This window comes from Heterocephalus glaber, unplaced genomic scaffold, assembly GCF_053883595.1.
Source record: "Heterocephalus glaber isolate CG9 unplaced genomic scaffold, H.glaber_assembly_v1.0 deba00000594, whole genome shotgun sequence".
NCBI lineage: Eukaryota > Metazoa > Chordata > Mammalia > Rodentia > Bathyergidae > Heterocephalus > Heterocephalus glaber.
The window spans coordinates 23,124,531-23,138,809 of NW_028258151.1; the positions used below are offsets into that span (position 1 = coordinate 23,124,531).

Here is a 14,279-nt window from a genome sequence, read left to right on the forward strand (position 1 = left end):
ACCAGGGGGTTGTGGGCTCATCTGGGGACTGGTTGTAAAGAGCAATCATAATCCGTACCTCAGGTTGTTGGTACTTTGCTGTAAGGGCAGGGTTAAGATTAGCACCTGATAAAACACCTTCGACTCACTTTCCTGGCTCTGGTAGAATTTTTCCTGATGTGTTTCATTCTCCACATTCCTGTCTTTTGACTTACAGCAGAAGACACAGCACACTCACTTAGGTAGGAATCAAATAGAGTCTGCACAGTTAGCGTCTGACACTCTCCAGGGCGCTGTTGGACTTTTGGGACTTGGTTAGCTCACTTCATTGGTCAAGAGAGAGAGCCACAGGAAGTCCCCGGAGAGGTACAAAGGTCACTTCCTGTGCTCAGTACATCCCCAGAGTAGAACCCCACCATGGGCCAGCCAACCAGTAACTGCTATTCTGGGCAGCCCCCCTACATGGCGTACAAATGTTTTCTAGTTCCATCTTCCTTTTTTTTCTTCTTTTGTACTGGGGAACTGAACTCGGGACCTTGCAGTTGGGAGGCAGATGGCAGAACCACTGAACTAAATCCCAGGCTCCGTTTTCCATTTTTACTAACCAGTCAAGCATGTTTTACTTTACATTCTGGTAAGAGGATAAGAAACAGCTTCCCCGTATCTAAGGTGACTGTAATCAGTTGAATCTCGGAGTGGCATCGTGCAGAAGCTTCCTGCCCAGAGAAGGAAGGGATCAAATGTTTTCTTCTTTAACTGCCAACTCTAATGCACACTGTGTACTCTTTACAGTAGCGCTGCGCTTTAAAAGCATCTAACCTCTGTGAAAAAAATACTAGCAATATTTACACGAAATGAGGTGAAGCACTTCCTAGAAGTGAATTCACTGAATCTTCCTAATAACCTATAAGGTAAGAATTATTCTTATTTCACAGATGAAAAATTAGACACTGAGGTCAATGAATCTTCCCAAGGACACGGAAAGAGGAAGTAGTGCGGCCAGGATTTGAACCCAGGCAGCCCAGCTGCAGGACACTCTTAACCACAAGTCCACAACGCTCTGCTGACCCAAATGGAGTAAGGATTTCAGCGGCCACTTTCTTCAAAGCGAACAGGACCCTGAGACAACATGGGATGAGAGTGTGAATCTGGGCTCCCTCCACCAACCTCAGCTTCCAGATGTCTTTCCAGTGTACTCGATGGGCTATTTAAGGGATTTTCAGGGTAACTGTGGCCATGTGCAATTTCTGCCACCTGTGCTGACAGTGCTCGAGATGGGTCAGACTCCCCAGGGCTGCATGTGCAACAGCATGTGCACCAGCGGCCAGTGTGGATGGTCAGCTTCCCCAGCACAGCTCACAGCCCAAGCTAAGGAGAACATGGACTCTCGATGCGCACATAGGTACATGTGAACTAGGAGAGGCCCTGGCATCTTCTGGCTGAAGATCAAAATCTGAAGGTGAGTCTCCACACTAAATCCAGCAGCACCTGCCCCGGAGACTGGGAGACTGCATAGGCCACGAGGCACCTCCGGGCAGTGTTTACCCGAGACGTGCACGGGGAAGTCTACAGAACACGCTTGCTTCTCTGAGCACAGGACACTCTCAGACACGCGGCGCATTTCTCTCCTCATACAGGAAACACTTGCAGTTTGAACCGTTTGATATCCAGGAAGGCTCCACCAGGGGAGGGGGGCAGTAACACTGGGCCCCTATCCCAGCAAGTTGAAAAATTCAGCCAGCAGAGCTATCCTGAGGTTTTGCCTGCCTGGCAGAAAATGATCTTGCACTTGGTAAAAATAGCCCACTGGTGGTTTGGGGGCTTGCCTGGAAACATGTGGACTACGGATAAGAGGCAAGGGGGCTGGGGATTTAGCTCAGTGTTTTCGCCACCTGCTGCGCAAGCGCAAGGACCCGAGTTTGATCCCCGGTAGCAAAAAAAAAAAAAAAAAAGGATAAGAGGCAGAAAGATGGCATTGCTCAACCTATTTCTTTCATGGTGATTTCTACCTTCAGGGAGACAGTGAGAGAGAACAAAGGGAGAATTTTACTCCCTCCTCCTCCAACTTTTCCTTTCGACAATGTTCAAACCTACCGGGATATGGAAAGGGTACTACAATGACTATCTCAATCCCTTTACCTAGATTCCCTGATTGTTAACATGTCGTCACATTTAACTTCTCTTTTTTTGCTGAACTACTTGGAAGTCGCAGGCATGAGCTTACTTAATATTTCATCATGACTCACGATGAAAGACACTCTTCTATATAGTGTTTCCATTCTCCAAAGTTACTCTTAATACAGTAACATTATCTAATACCAATTCACATAATCACATGTATGCAATAATATCAAGAATAAGCAAAAACTACAAAATAGGATGATACAATTTGGATTCAACTAGTTTGTAAGAAAAATAATTCTAAAGTGTACCAGACCATACTCTTTAAGAACAGCACACAAATAAACCAACTTTCATATGACAATGAAGTATTTCGGTGCCACGACCCCAATTTTCCTTGTTCTACAAGACTGGAGACTCGACAGAGCATAAGAAGCTTGAAGTACAGGGAGCCCATTGGCTCTCTGGGAAGTTGTTTTTAAAAAGTCACCACCTGTCCATACCTGATGTTCTTGTCTTTTGCCATGGGACAAAGGTATTCCTGCCTTAAGAAAAGAAAGTCTGAAAGGCGAGCCATTTTTAGTCATTTACTAACTTCTTCTAAACAAGTATTACTTTATATAATTCTTTTTTGGTACCGGGGATCAAACTTGGGACCTTGCGCTTGTGAGGCAGGCCGTGTACTTTACATAATTCTTCAGAGAAGTTATTTGGAAAGTTCTATGTGAGAGTTTTGATGAGGTCAGCACACAGCCAGTAACTCAAAAGTGCCTATTACTGAATTAAAGCTTATTGGGTTTTGCAGCCATACACAGCAAGCAACCATAGCTAGAACCATCAAAATGCTGGAAGCAGCTGGAAGCTAGGGGATGAGAGAGAAGGGGAGGGAGGAGAAGGAGGAGAAAGGGGGGGGGAGTGGAAAAAGGAAGGGGGAGGAAGGAAGGGTAGAACGAACAGGAAGAAGAAAAAGGAAAGCAGAAGCAACTTTGAGAGGACCACGTACTGGAAGGTTGAGTGTGGGATAGGCTTCCCTGCAGGAATCCCCAAATCGCACAATCAGGGCTCCAAGTCCTAAGAACCGAGATTCCAGGTCTCCCTGAGTCACCCACAGGCCTGTGCTGCTACACATCCCTGCTGGTGTTGGGAAACCTGGTCGACAGCAAACAATGCTCACAGGGCAAGCAAAGCCCAGGACAACTAGTTTACTTTTCTAAAATACCTGTGAGATCAGAACAGGGAAATGACCAACTGCAACCTCTCAGCCGGATCACCTACTATCCCCTGTCCTCCTCCGTCTCCTTGTATGCACAGCCCGAGTCACACCTGCCTCCTGAGCTCTGGGAGAACACAGCACCTCATGTCCAGCACTGAGCTCTTGAGCAGTCTCCATCATCCAGAGCTCAGCCAACAGTCAGGAAATGAAGGAAGAGTTGAGAGAGCCATCTGCAGAGTGCCACACATGCCAATCAGGCTCTCACAGGAATGCTCCGGACACCTCCCTCCGCAGTTCTATCTTACACACTTTTTGTTGTTGTTGTTGTTGTTCTGTTTTTGGTACCAGGGACCGAATTTGGCACCTTGCGCTTGTGCGGCAGGTGCCGGAACCACTGAGCTAAATCTCCAGCCCAACACTTTTGAGGCTGTCATTTTCTTGCGGACACAGATCCTGCTGTCTTGATGTGACTCCTTTATTATCAATGGTTAGGAGTCTGGCTCCACAGTCAAAGGAACCTCTGAGAGTCACAACATGGTAGAATCAAAAAGGTGGCTGTTTTTGAGAGACTTCATGCAGCTTACTTAACTTTTCTGAGCCTCAATTTCTTTATTTCTAAAATACAGTCTGTTTAAGCTTCCTTTGAAGGTAACGGGAGATGAGTGACCACACAGTGGAAAGCTGTGGGGCACAGTGGCCTGGCCCTGCCCCTCTGGCACCATGACCTTGGGCGAGTTTCTTCACTTCCAGGTGCCCCGGCCTCCTCACCTGCAGGAAGGATAAGAACAGCAGGGCCTGCCGCATGAGTCACTGTGAGGATTGCCTGACTGGACAAACGTGATGAGCTTGGGACACCTGGGACAGAGTAGGCACTCAGGCCATGCTCGTCATTATTAATCATTATTACTATCTGAACATTTCCTGCTCATCACTCAACAGAGTATTAGGTACTCAACAGAGTCTGCTGGCTAAAGAAAAATGGCTGATTTCATTATTCCTCAGACCAGAGCTTGTTCAAAGCAACAAGAAGTGACAGCCAACAGTATTAGAGAGGCTTATAAATTTACAGAAATAGAAAGCAGGCCTGAAAACTGAAGTCTACATTGAGATCATTTAGCATTAGGGTCAACATCTGGTCACCCTGTGGGGTCCCTGGGTGAATCACTCCTTGACAGCACTGTGACAGCACTCATACAATGGCCTTGCAACATCAAGGCCACGTTGTTCCTGTCTGCTCAGCTCATGGTTTAAGAAAACAGGAAACTGTGTGAAACACTTCAAATGCCTCAGCAGTTAAAATTGTCTTGTAAAGACAAAATGGTGGCACTTACAGGCTGAGCATGTGCAGGTATCCTGGGTGACTCTGTCCCTGCAGTGTGACTGGTTCAAAGTTGAGCAGAAGCAGATTCACCATGAAGTCAAGGGAGCTTGGACTTCAGGCAACTCCCCCCGGCCCAGGTTCCTTCCCAAGCCCTCAGAGGGGAACTAAGCAACGTGTTCACACTGGATATGTGTAAGATTAACCAGTCAAGCAAGGCCACTGTCTCTTTCCACTCCAATAACTACTTGCCCCGGAACATTTCTGGGACCTGGGGGAAGGGAAGTTGAACTGGTGATATGGTCATCTGGGATTAGGGGTTGGCAGCTGCCTCCACGTGCAATGAATATGGCAGCAACCATCCCCTGTACCGGTGACACCCACAAGTACTCCTATTGCTGAGTGTGTGGTGACACAAGAGTGCAGGGTCAGAGACCATACCAGAATGTGCACTGACATTCTCAGTGCAGCACCAGAAGCAGGAGTAGAGGAGAAACAAAGTTCGAAATGCATGCAGTCAGAAGCTAATCTGTACAAATTTTTTTCCACAGCTTACAGCTCATAAATAGAAAAAAAAAAGGGACCGTAATCTGCCCAAATTGGACAACCACCCTAAAAAGTATGTGACCTTACCAATACTGAATTATGAAGCTGAAACACAGTTTTCTAAGCTACCAGTGACCAAAGAAAAACACAAACTTTTGGTTACTTGTTCTAAGGAGGAGACTGAATTACTTCTTTAGAAAATAGTACAGAATCATTGAGACATGGAGAGGTGATTAGAGCCAAAGATCACAGTGGGAAAGGTATTATCAAAGTGTGTCTTCAGTTAATAAAATGATCTATCTGCATTTGGTGATATGTGTCAGCTTTTAGAAAGGTTTTATACTATTTCCCACACTCAAATACACATGTGCTTTTACGCCTCACTTTGCATTCATAATTTTGGGCTCTTAACTGCAGAACCTTTATGCCTCAGCACAGCTGGGTTGCCCTTGACTGTGGTCTCCTGTGAGTTCTTGATCACTTTGGCCTGACCTTGGTGTGACCTTGAAGGCACCTTACTATGATAAGCGCAGCTCTTATTTCTAGAGGGGAATAAGTTCCTGCTTGTTGCTACAGTGAGATAAGGCACAGAGAGGGCTGAGAGCCAGGAAGGACTTGAGAAGTAGTTGCTCTTAGTACTGCTCATCTAGATGCTGAGGACTTCCAAATCCTTTCCTTCAGACCCATCAGCCAACTTGTTCTTTACCACTTTACCTGGAGAGCCCACCGACACTCCAGATTCAGCCTTCCTCCAATCCTAGTCCTCATCTTGATCCCCCCGTCTCTTGACAAAAGGCTCAGGTTTGCCAGGTGTGGTGACACTCACCTATAATCCCTGCATTCAGGAGGCTGTGGATCAGAAATTCGAGGCCAGCCTGGACTACAACCCTGCTGTGAGCGCCAGAAACTACAACCCTGCTGTGAGGTCCAACCGACCTGTTCATTCCAACTCTCCCAGGGCCCAGTCAGCTTCCAAATCTGTCTCCACAGCTTCTTTCCAATGGGGCTGGACCTCCCCTAGCCTGCCTTGCCCCTCCCTGGAGCACTCTACGAGCCCACGAAGGTCTCTTCCCACCTCAAAACAGCGTTGAGGACAGATGCATGCCCCAGTGTGTACTTCTGGGAGGGAGGTGATTGCTTGGAGGTCCCTTTCTCCAGCCAAGGTCCGGATGCAGGGTACCAGTCCAATGTGCAATGATGGTCTGGGGAAACATGGAGAGGCCGCTTCCCTGTCACCAAGGAGTTCAATGTGCAGTCCGAGCCCGCCCACGGCCCCTCTGGTTCTGACAGCCTGGTGAGAAGATACTGTTTTTGCAGCCCTGCGTCTCTGCTTCCTCCAACACTCAGCAGCTCCCCCTGTACCCCCTGGCAAGCCCCATGCACACCCTGGCTTGTCAGGCTGCGGAAGGGCCTCCTTGACCCTCTGAGAGTGGCGCCTGAGAGAAGCTGACAGGAACACAGCTGTAGGCTATGCTGCAAACCCAGAAAGGCACACCTCGAGTGCTTCTAAATTTATCTGCCACCAGGAGGTCTAAAAATACCCAGTGGGGGTTAGTCCTGGTGACACCACAGTGGCTCAGATAAGACCGAAGCTGTCCTCATTGCTGTCCTCAGAAGACACTCCCATCCAATCCAAATACATTTATCCTAAAAGAAAATCTTACCCCGTCATACAAGTGATTCCCTGAACCAATCCCTCAGCCACTCCCTGAGCCAGCCCAAAAGCCTCACCTAGGTGGAAACACTGGATCCAGCCCCAATACGCTAATTGGCAAAGACAGCATAACTTTCAGAGACAGCAGCTGGGCTTGCTCTCCAAGGCTGAGCATAAAAAACAGAAGAATGGGGGATAGGGAGGATGGCTGAGATTCAGGTGTCCGCGTGCAATGGGCAGCAGTTATTTAACTGCAGCCTGGTCACTAGTATTCCGCCTCTGGGTAATGATCACACCGTTTCTCTAGAGAGGAAGCCTACGGGAAAGGAAAGAGCAAACTAAGCGTGGGCAATCAACTGCCACTCTGAGGGGCGGGATTTGTCTTTAGACCTCATTCAGAGGAAGCGACTCACAGACTCCGTAATTCTTCGGCCTGCAAACTTTCACACTGACGGAGCTCAGCCCGGTGCCCCACACAGTGTGCTTAGGTTCAACACTGGAATCCAGGAGAACCATGCTGCTTGTTTTGCGGGGGTGGGAGGTGGTGTCTCTAAGTGGTGTGGAAGAAGGTCTGGGCTCCAACTAGCCAAGCGGGGCCTTTTCTACATTGTAGACTGTGGGTGAGGGGCTCCTTCAGGGGTTGCCTTGGAGGTTACAGAGCAGGAGCTCAGGGGGGAACCTAGCACAAGGCATTCCAGAGGCCTAGACAGATACTTGCCCCAGGGAATCTAAATTCCTGCCCTTCTACCTCAAGCCGGGCCTCTGGTACTTTATCACTTTTCCATCCAAAAGATTGCTTAGAGACCACTGGTTTGCAGTTCTTAAGAGTTCCCATTTTTCCTTTCTTCTCTCTGCTGATCTAAAACAAAGGCTCTCCTCAAGGATTATTTCTTTATCTCAAGCTCTACCTAGCAACAGCAGCGAGTGTTTATTGAACACTTACTATGTGATAGGTTCTATTATTCTCTATTTACAGCAAGAAAGCTCCTCAGAGAAAGCAAATTTTGTGTTAGGTTATAGACCAAGTGAGACACCACAGAGCTCCAACATAGGCTTACCAAAGGAATTTTTTTTAAAAAAGCCTATTTTTTAGCAAGTGAAACTACAAATACTAAAATCATGACTATATTCTTGATTTGGAAGTGGGCCAGGGACAGAAAGGGTAAACGGTAGCTTCCTGCAGTGGAACAATTTATCCAGGAGTCCATGTGCTCAAGAGGTTCTGGAACCTTCCCTGGAGTGGAGTCAGCAGCTGGAGAGCAGCTGGCTGAGGGAGACAGTAAGAGGATGACCAGACACCCTCCAAGTGTACTCGGTGCTGGCTAGAGGACCTGCTTGCAGAGGGACCGTCCCATTGGCTGGCTCCTGACACCTCCAAATCTCTTGGGAAGGATGTAGTCTGACCCCATTCTCTGAAGTGTCTGGTGGCTCCCTGCAGGCCACCTGCTAAGCCCCCCAGCCCTTGCAGAAGCTTGTATCTCTGTCACACTCCCAGAGATGTCCCATCTCCTGGCTACAGGGGCCAGGGTTCCTTGGTCAAGCCCTTCTTTCCCTCATAAGCAACCCAGTCACCACATCCTGGGGCATCCCTGACAGGCTGACATCAGGAGAACGCCATTTTGAACCCCCTCCGAGACAGCAGGAGTTCTTACTCACATACATCCTCACATGGATGATGCTATCAGTCAAGCCAGGTGACAGCAAGAGTTTCCTCATTTGTAAAATAAAGACACAAGACTTTGCAACTGTGGAAAGAGGATTCCATTCATACGTGGAAAGCACTCAGAACAGTGCTTGACATTTAACAAATGCCTAGTAAGTCCAATATTACTATCACTACCCCATGAGGACTAGCAGGAAGTCAGTGTCCCTGGGTAAAAACCTCCCTGGAGTCCTCAGAAGGGGACTTTCCCCAGCTCTGCTGACATTAAAGCCAAGTTCTCCAATGTGGCAGCAGGTTTTAAGGGCATGACCTGGCTGACACACAGCGCTGGGGAGGTGGGTGCTGCCTGTGGTGTGGTGAAGGAGCAGGTACACTCTGGAAAGAGAGCCCAAGGTCCCAGCATTTGCAACAGCAGAGGGGAGGGGCCTATGCTGGTGACAGAGTGAAGAAGGAAAATACTTCCTGGATACTCTGTAATTCCTTGATAGCTAGCATCCCAGAACAATTTCGGGCCATGTGGAAGGCTGGGTGGATAGCCTCGGATGGTAGCATATGTCCAATATTGATGGGTGCACGAAGGAAGGAATGGCTAGAAAGGCCAGTTAGACAAATGCAGTGTTTTAGGGCCTCCTATGTGCCACGGTAGAGGCGTCCATGGTTCTCCCTGGAGAGGTCAGTGTCCCCTCAGTGCTGGGGCAATGGCTGGTGAATGGCTTTACCCCAGGTATCTACCACTGGTACCTGAGCCCTCAGCAGGACTGGCTACAGAATTTTCAGGGTCCCAGGCCAAAGGAAAGATGGGGGCCTCTTCTTCAGAAATTGTAAGAATTTCAAGACAGTGGCAGCCCATCATGAAGTCAAGCAGGGCCCTCTGAGTAGAGGCCCTCAGTGACTGCATATGGGTTTCTTGCCCACGTGGCCAGTCCCACTGAAAAGCTGTAAGACACCCCGGGTTTATAAGAAGTAATCAGCCCCACAATGGCCCCAGCAGGTTTCATTTTGCCAGGCTCCCGCCCATCTCTCCAAATGACTTCTCCATAAAGGCTGCCGCGGATCATCTTACCCTCCTTTCAGAATACAAAGACTGGAAATATCCCTGTCAGAAGGGCTCTAAATTCCACATTAAAAAGAGGCCTGCCTTCTGGACAGTCAACATCTGAAGGCGGCCACGTGAGTGGCAGACACTCTATCCGTGGAAACAGGCTCGCCTGGCATTTGGAAACCTAAGTGGGACCAGACCCTTGGTCGAGGAGCCCCAATTACCACAGAGCAAGTCTCCTGATTGAAACCAGCAGACTGAGGTTCCTGGATTTCACTGGATAAACACACCCAGTTCAGGCTGACTGCTTTCTGCTGACAGGGGTAAATGAGTCCATCTGAAATTACCTGCATCCACGCTCTTCCTGGCCTGGGCTCTCAGGGTCTGGGGTCTGGCTCTCCAAGGATTAAAGGCCTGTTTTGGGGAGACTCCAGAGACAATGGAAAGCTGTATTTGGGAGGCCAGGAAACTTTGAAGAGTACAGGCCCCAGACCTTCAGGAGGTGGAATGGAAACAATTAGAGTGATTCCAGGGATGTGTTCTGGTCTCATTCTCTGCTCTTCCCCCCCGCCCTCTCCCTTCCTCCTTTCTCCTGCATTCCTCCTCCCTCCCACTGGTCACAGCTCACCCACTACCCTTGGCAGGGAGGGAAGGGCACCTTCTGACCTGCATGGCCCGGAGGCTATTTTCCCTGTGATCAGCCTAGTCCTTAGTTCACAAGGCTCCTCAAATCCAACTTCCCTTTCCCTACTAGGCATGACAGGAGCTGCTGCCTTCGATGGCCACTGCTGACAAAACTTCACATCCTCTGAGGCTGGCCAGGTGGCGAGAAGGGACAGGGTGGCTTAGGATACTTTCTCTCGGGCCAGCTTACACAGCACTTTCTAACGGATCAGCATCAAACTGCTAATCAGATGTTTGTGATTAAAGTTTTAGGGGGAGAAAAAAATGTTTTGCTTTCAAACCCAACATTTGACCTGACAAGAACCAACTTTGGGACCAAGTGGTCAGCCTTATTAGACTAGCGCTACACACCAGATGTTCTCGGCTTCACCCACACGGCAGCAAGGAGACCTAAACTTCCTTGAAGACAGCAGGGCACCCGACCAGCACTGTGTTTTGTGGTCGAGTCCCACACTCTGGCCAACACAGTAGCACTTGTCACAAGGGTATTTGGAAAAGTTACATACTGCTCCCTTTTAGCTTTCTTCCCCGCAAACCATCAGCAGATAAACAAGAACTTCTCAAGGCAGGGAAGCTTTTGCCTTCTTAAAAAAAAAAAAAATTCACTTAAAACTCCACTTCAGGTCTGGCCCAGCTGAGAGTCTGAGCCTTCTGCTCCTCTGGGAGGCAAAAGACACTCACAGGATCATGGCCTGCAGTCTACTACCCCCATCCACTACCCCCAAACCCACAGGCTTAAGTCAGTGATCAAGTGCAAACGTGTTTGCCACAGATATTTTGTCATCGACCCCCTGGGCTGAGCTGTGAAAACAGCACCATCACATTGTTCTATGGTGCTGCTAAAGCCCAATTTTATCTTTGTAGTCCCAGGATATATATTTTAAAAAATACAGCGTCCTTGAATATGATAAGACTGCAACAATAAAAACTGTTCATAAACAGTTGCCAAGAAAAAATGAAGCTCAGCTGTGCCTGTCCTAAATGACTACATTCCAAGTACACAAAGGACCTATGTGTGCCCAAGGCATTTGTGTCACCAAAGATGACAGTATGTGGGAAGTTCATGATACAGTTTTTACCCTCTTCACGTTGGGAAGCCCAGAAAAGCACATAGGAAAGAATGTAAAGATCTGGCGAGACACTCAGGCCCCGCTGATCTGGACTTCAAAGTTCCTGCGTATGTATGGGGCCCAGAGGGTTGTTTGATCTTCCCCTGCCCCCAGCAGGCAACTACAGAACCATCAGAGCTAGAACAATTTCAATCAGCAGTCAAGTAGAGCCGCTGGCACTTCACCACGTTGACCTCCAGGAGTTTAATGAAAACAGGGTCTCTCTGAGTGGGTTCACTCTGTCACCCATGCCATCTGTTTAGAGTTGGCAGATGAGGCCTGGCTTAGGCAATCCTTGTCCTCTGCTGCCACTGCCCTCTGTTCAGATCCTCGTCAGGGTCGTCAGCACAGTGTCTACAGGCTTGGCTATGCTGGCATCTGCACCTGCAGGAAGGCGCTGGGCCCACGGCCTGTTCAGGGAGGAGGCAGAGGCTGGCAGGACAGATGCAGATGACTGATGCTAAGGGAAGCCACTTGCTGTGATTTACATGTGGTTCCCACGTTTCACGTGTTGGAAACAATGTCTCCCATGCAGCAGTGTTAAGAGGTGGGGCAGAGGGCACAGATCTTATGAATGGATTCGTACACTTATGGATTAGTGAGTTACGCTGAAGTGACTTGGTCACAAGAGCGAGCTCTCCCTGGCACCCTTGCTCTGTCTCACCTCATGATGCACCCTGCCATGTTATAAGGTAGCAAGAAGGCCCTCGACAGAGGCTGAGTGGCCAGCTCTTGGATATCCCAGTCTCTAGAGCCAGAAGCCAAGTAAAACTCTATCATTTATATGTTACCCACTCTAACAGTCACAGATTAAGATACCACTGGCCAATAAGAATAAGAATCATTCATTTTAAAGGCAGTCCAGAGACCCCCTAGAAAGATTAAGCCCCAGTACTTTGCCAAGGAGGAAATGTGGGCTCTAAAGAGTCAAAGAACTAGCATAAGGTCACTCAGTCAGCTGGTGGCACAGCTAGGAAATGACTTGGAATCTCAGCTACTAAATACACAACAGCACAGTCATCAAAATTCCAGTGTAGATTTCTGGGCAGTCCCAAAGAAGGTGGTTTTACTAGATTGTGAGTCATCCAGTAAGTACAGAGTCTGAAGGCTCAGGGGATTATTTTCCATTCAGAATCAGTTGGCGAGTCAGAACTCACTATCTGGAGTTGGTATGTGACCCATAATGTGATAAGGAGCCCACTTGTTTTTCACAGAACTTCCTTAAGCAGTTTACCGTCATCCAAGGTAAGGCATAAACTTCACTGTTTAGAGAAGCAAGGTGTTTTGATGGGGAAGTTCCAAGAAGTATTATCTCAGGGATAAGGACGGAAGCTTGCCTATGTTTCAAAGGAATTGCCCTAGTTATTAGCCTAAGTCAGCAGTATTGCCAAAGGCACCTCTTTCCAGCCTCAAATCCTGAAGACAGAGACAGCACTGTCTTAAAGGCTCCTACGGCTGAGGGTGATGTCTCCTGGCCCAAGAGGGTAACAGAAGCACACAGGACCTGGGGTAGAGCAATGAACGCATGGTAATGCTCCACTGCCTGGATCTGACAAACAGGAAGTCTTGGTTTAAACCTTCTTCCTCCCAATCCCACTTACTCTACACATCACTACCTGGTCAGGTGGAGAAGGTCACAAGTCCTCAGCAGAGGTCATTTGGGCTTTATTTTCTGGCCCAGTCACAGAGGGGCAGGTCTAACCAGTTGGCTAGTGTTTATGCAGCAGGGGAGGAAACCTAGGATCAGGATAGTCCAAAACAAGGATGAGCTGGGGCAAGGAGGGATGGGCCAGCAACACACCAGGCAGTTATAGTACCATCACCTTTGCAGGGCAGCTCTCAAGGTGAGCTCTGGAGTCTGGGTGTGAATCTCTCCCCCTTCTCTCCACCTTGTGGTAACTTATTTCATCTCTCCCAGTTTCGGTTTCATTATCTGGAGAATGAGACACTGCCATTTGTTAGCAAATGTATTAAAGTGAACTAAAAGTATAAAGCATTTAGCCCAGTACCTGGAATATATTAGTCCCCTAATATAAGTTACCTACTTTTACGTTCATTCTTATTTCATAGCTCAATCCCTGAGAATTTTAATAACAGAGCTGGACATGATTTATACCTGTCTCACTCAAATACATGCATGGGTGACCCAAACGGGAATTTAGTTCTGGCTTTGGAAAGCACCAAGGCTTTTATTGAAGGAAGGAACATTTTCTTTAAGGACTTGGGCTAACATCTGAATAGTTTGCATTTTCTGGGTAATTGGTGTCAGAAGGCAGGGCCCTAGAAATGTCCTCAGTGGCCAATATATCATCCAACTGATGATGAAGACGTGTCCCTAGGTGATCCAGGAACATCATGAGTCATTGCAACCCCTTTCCTCACCAGTGTACAGAGAATTATGACAAGTCACTTGAGCGGACATGTCTCATTGTAGCAGAATATTTTCTCCAAAGCAAAGCAGACCATGGAAGACCAACGGGCCACTGGGGGATGGGTTGAGCTCCTCTTCTGTTCTCTCACTTGGAAGTCAGGGCAGTGGAGAGGCACTGTGTGTCACATTAGGCTTTGCTGACCGCTCCAGTCACACCGCACTAACCATGTCCCTTGGGCAAGGCCAGCTTGCTTTGCTCTCTTCTGAGAACACTGTACTTCTGTTAGCCAGCAGCATGCGGGCTCAGCTGTCTCCCCAGCACCACCCGCCTCTTTCTTTCAGCCATGCGCCAAGATCTTCACCAAGTTACCTGGGGTTAAGTCTTTGCAAGAAGAGAGGACTGCTTCATATTTCCCATTCCATGGAAGTCAAATCTTCCCGAATGTTTCTAGACAATTCACAGCCAGAGTTCAATAGGAAAAGAAGAAACATTAACCAATTTGAAAAACGAACACAGTGATTTAAAGCAGGAGGACAAGGATAAGAGTTTGAAGGCTGCTTCTTCTTTCTGTCTCAAACAAA

The 14,279-nt window shown here is 48.2% G+C and overlaps 1 protein-coding gene and 1 long non-coding RNA gene across 3 annotated transcripts in view; both read right to left on the bottom strand.

Moving 5' to 3' along the window:
- Abtb2 (ankyrin repeat and BTB domain containing 2) overlaps positions 1-14,279 on the bottom strand; it is a 165,940-nt gene that overhangs the window by 117,957 nt on the left and 33,704 nt on the right. The gene's annotated exons all lie outside the window — the stretch shown is intronic.
- LOC110350636 (uncharacterized) overlaps positions 1-14,279 on the bottom strand; it is a 65,444-nt gene that overhangs the window by 38,758 nt on the left and 12,407 nt on the right. The window contains exon 2 of the long non-coding RNA XR_015448979.1: positions 1-14,145. This exon is cut by the window's left edge and continues 38,758 nt beyond it. This is a non-coding gene — a long non-coding RNA (uncharacterized LOC110350636). The remainder of the gene's footprint in view (positions 14,146-14,279) is intronic.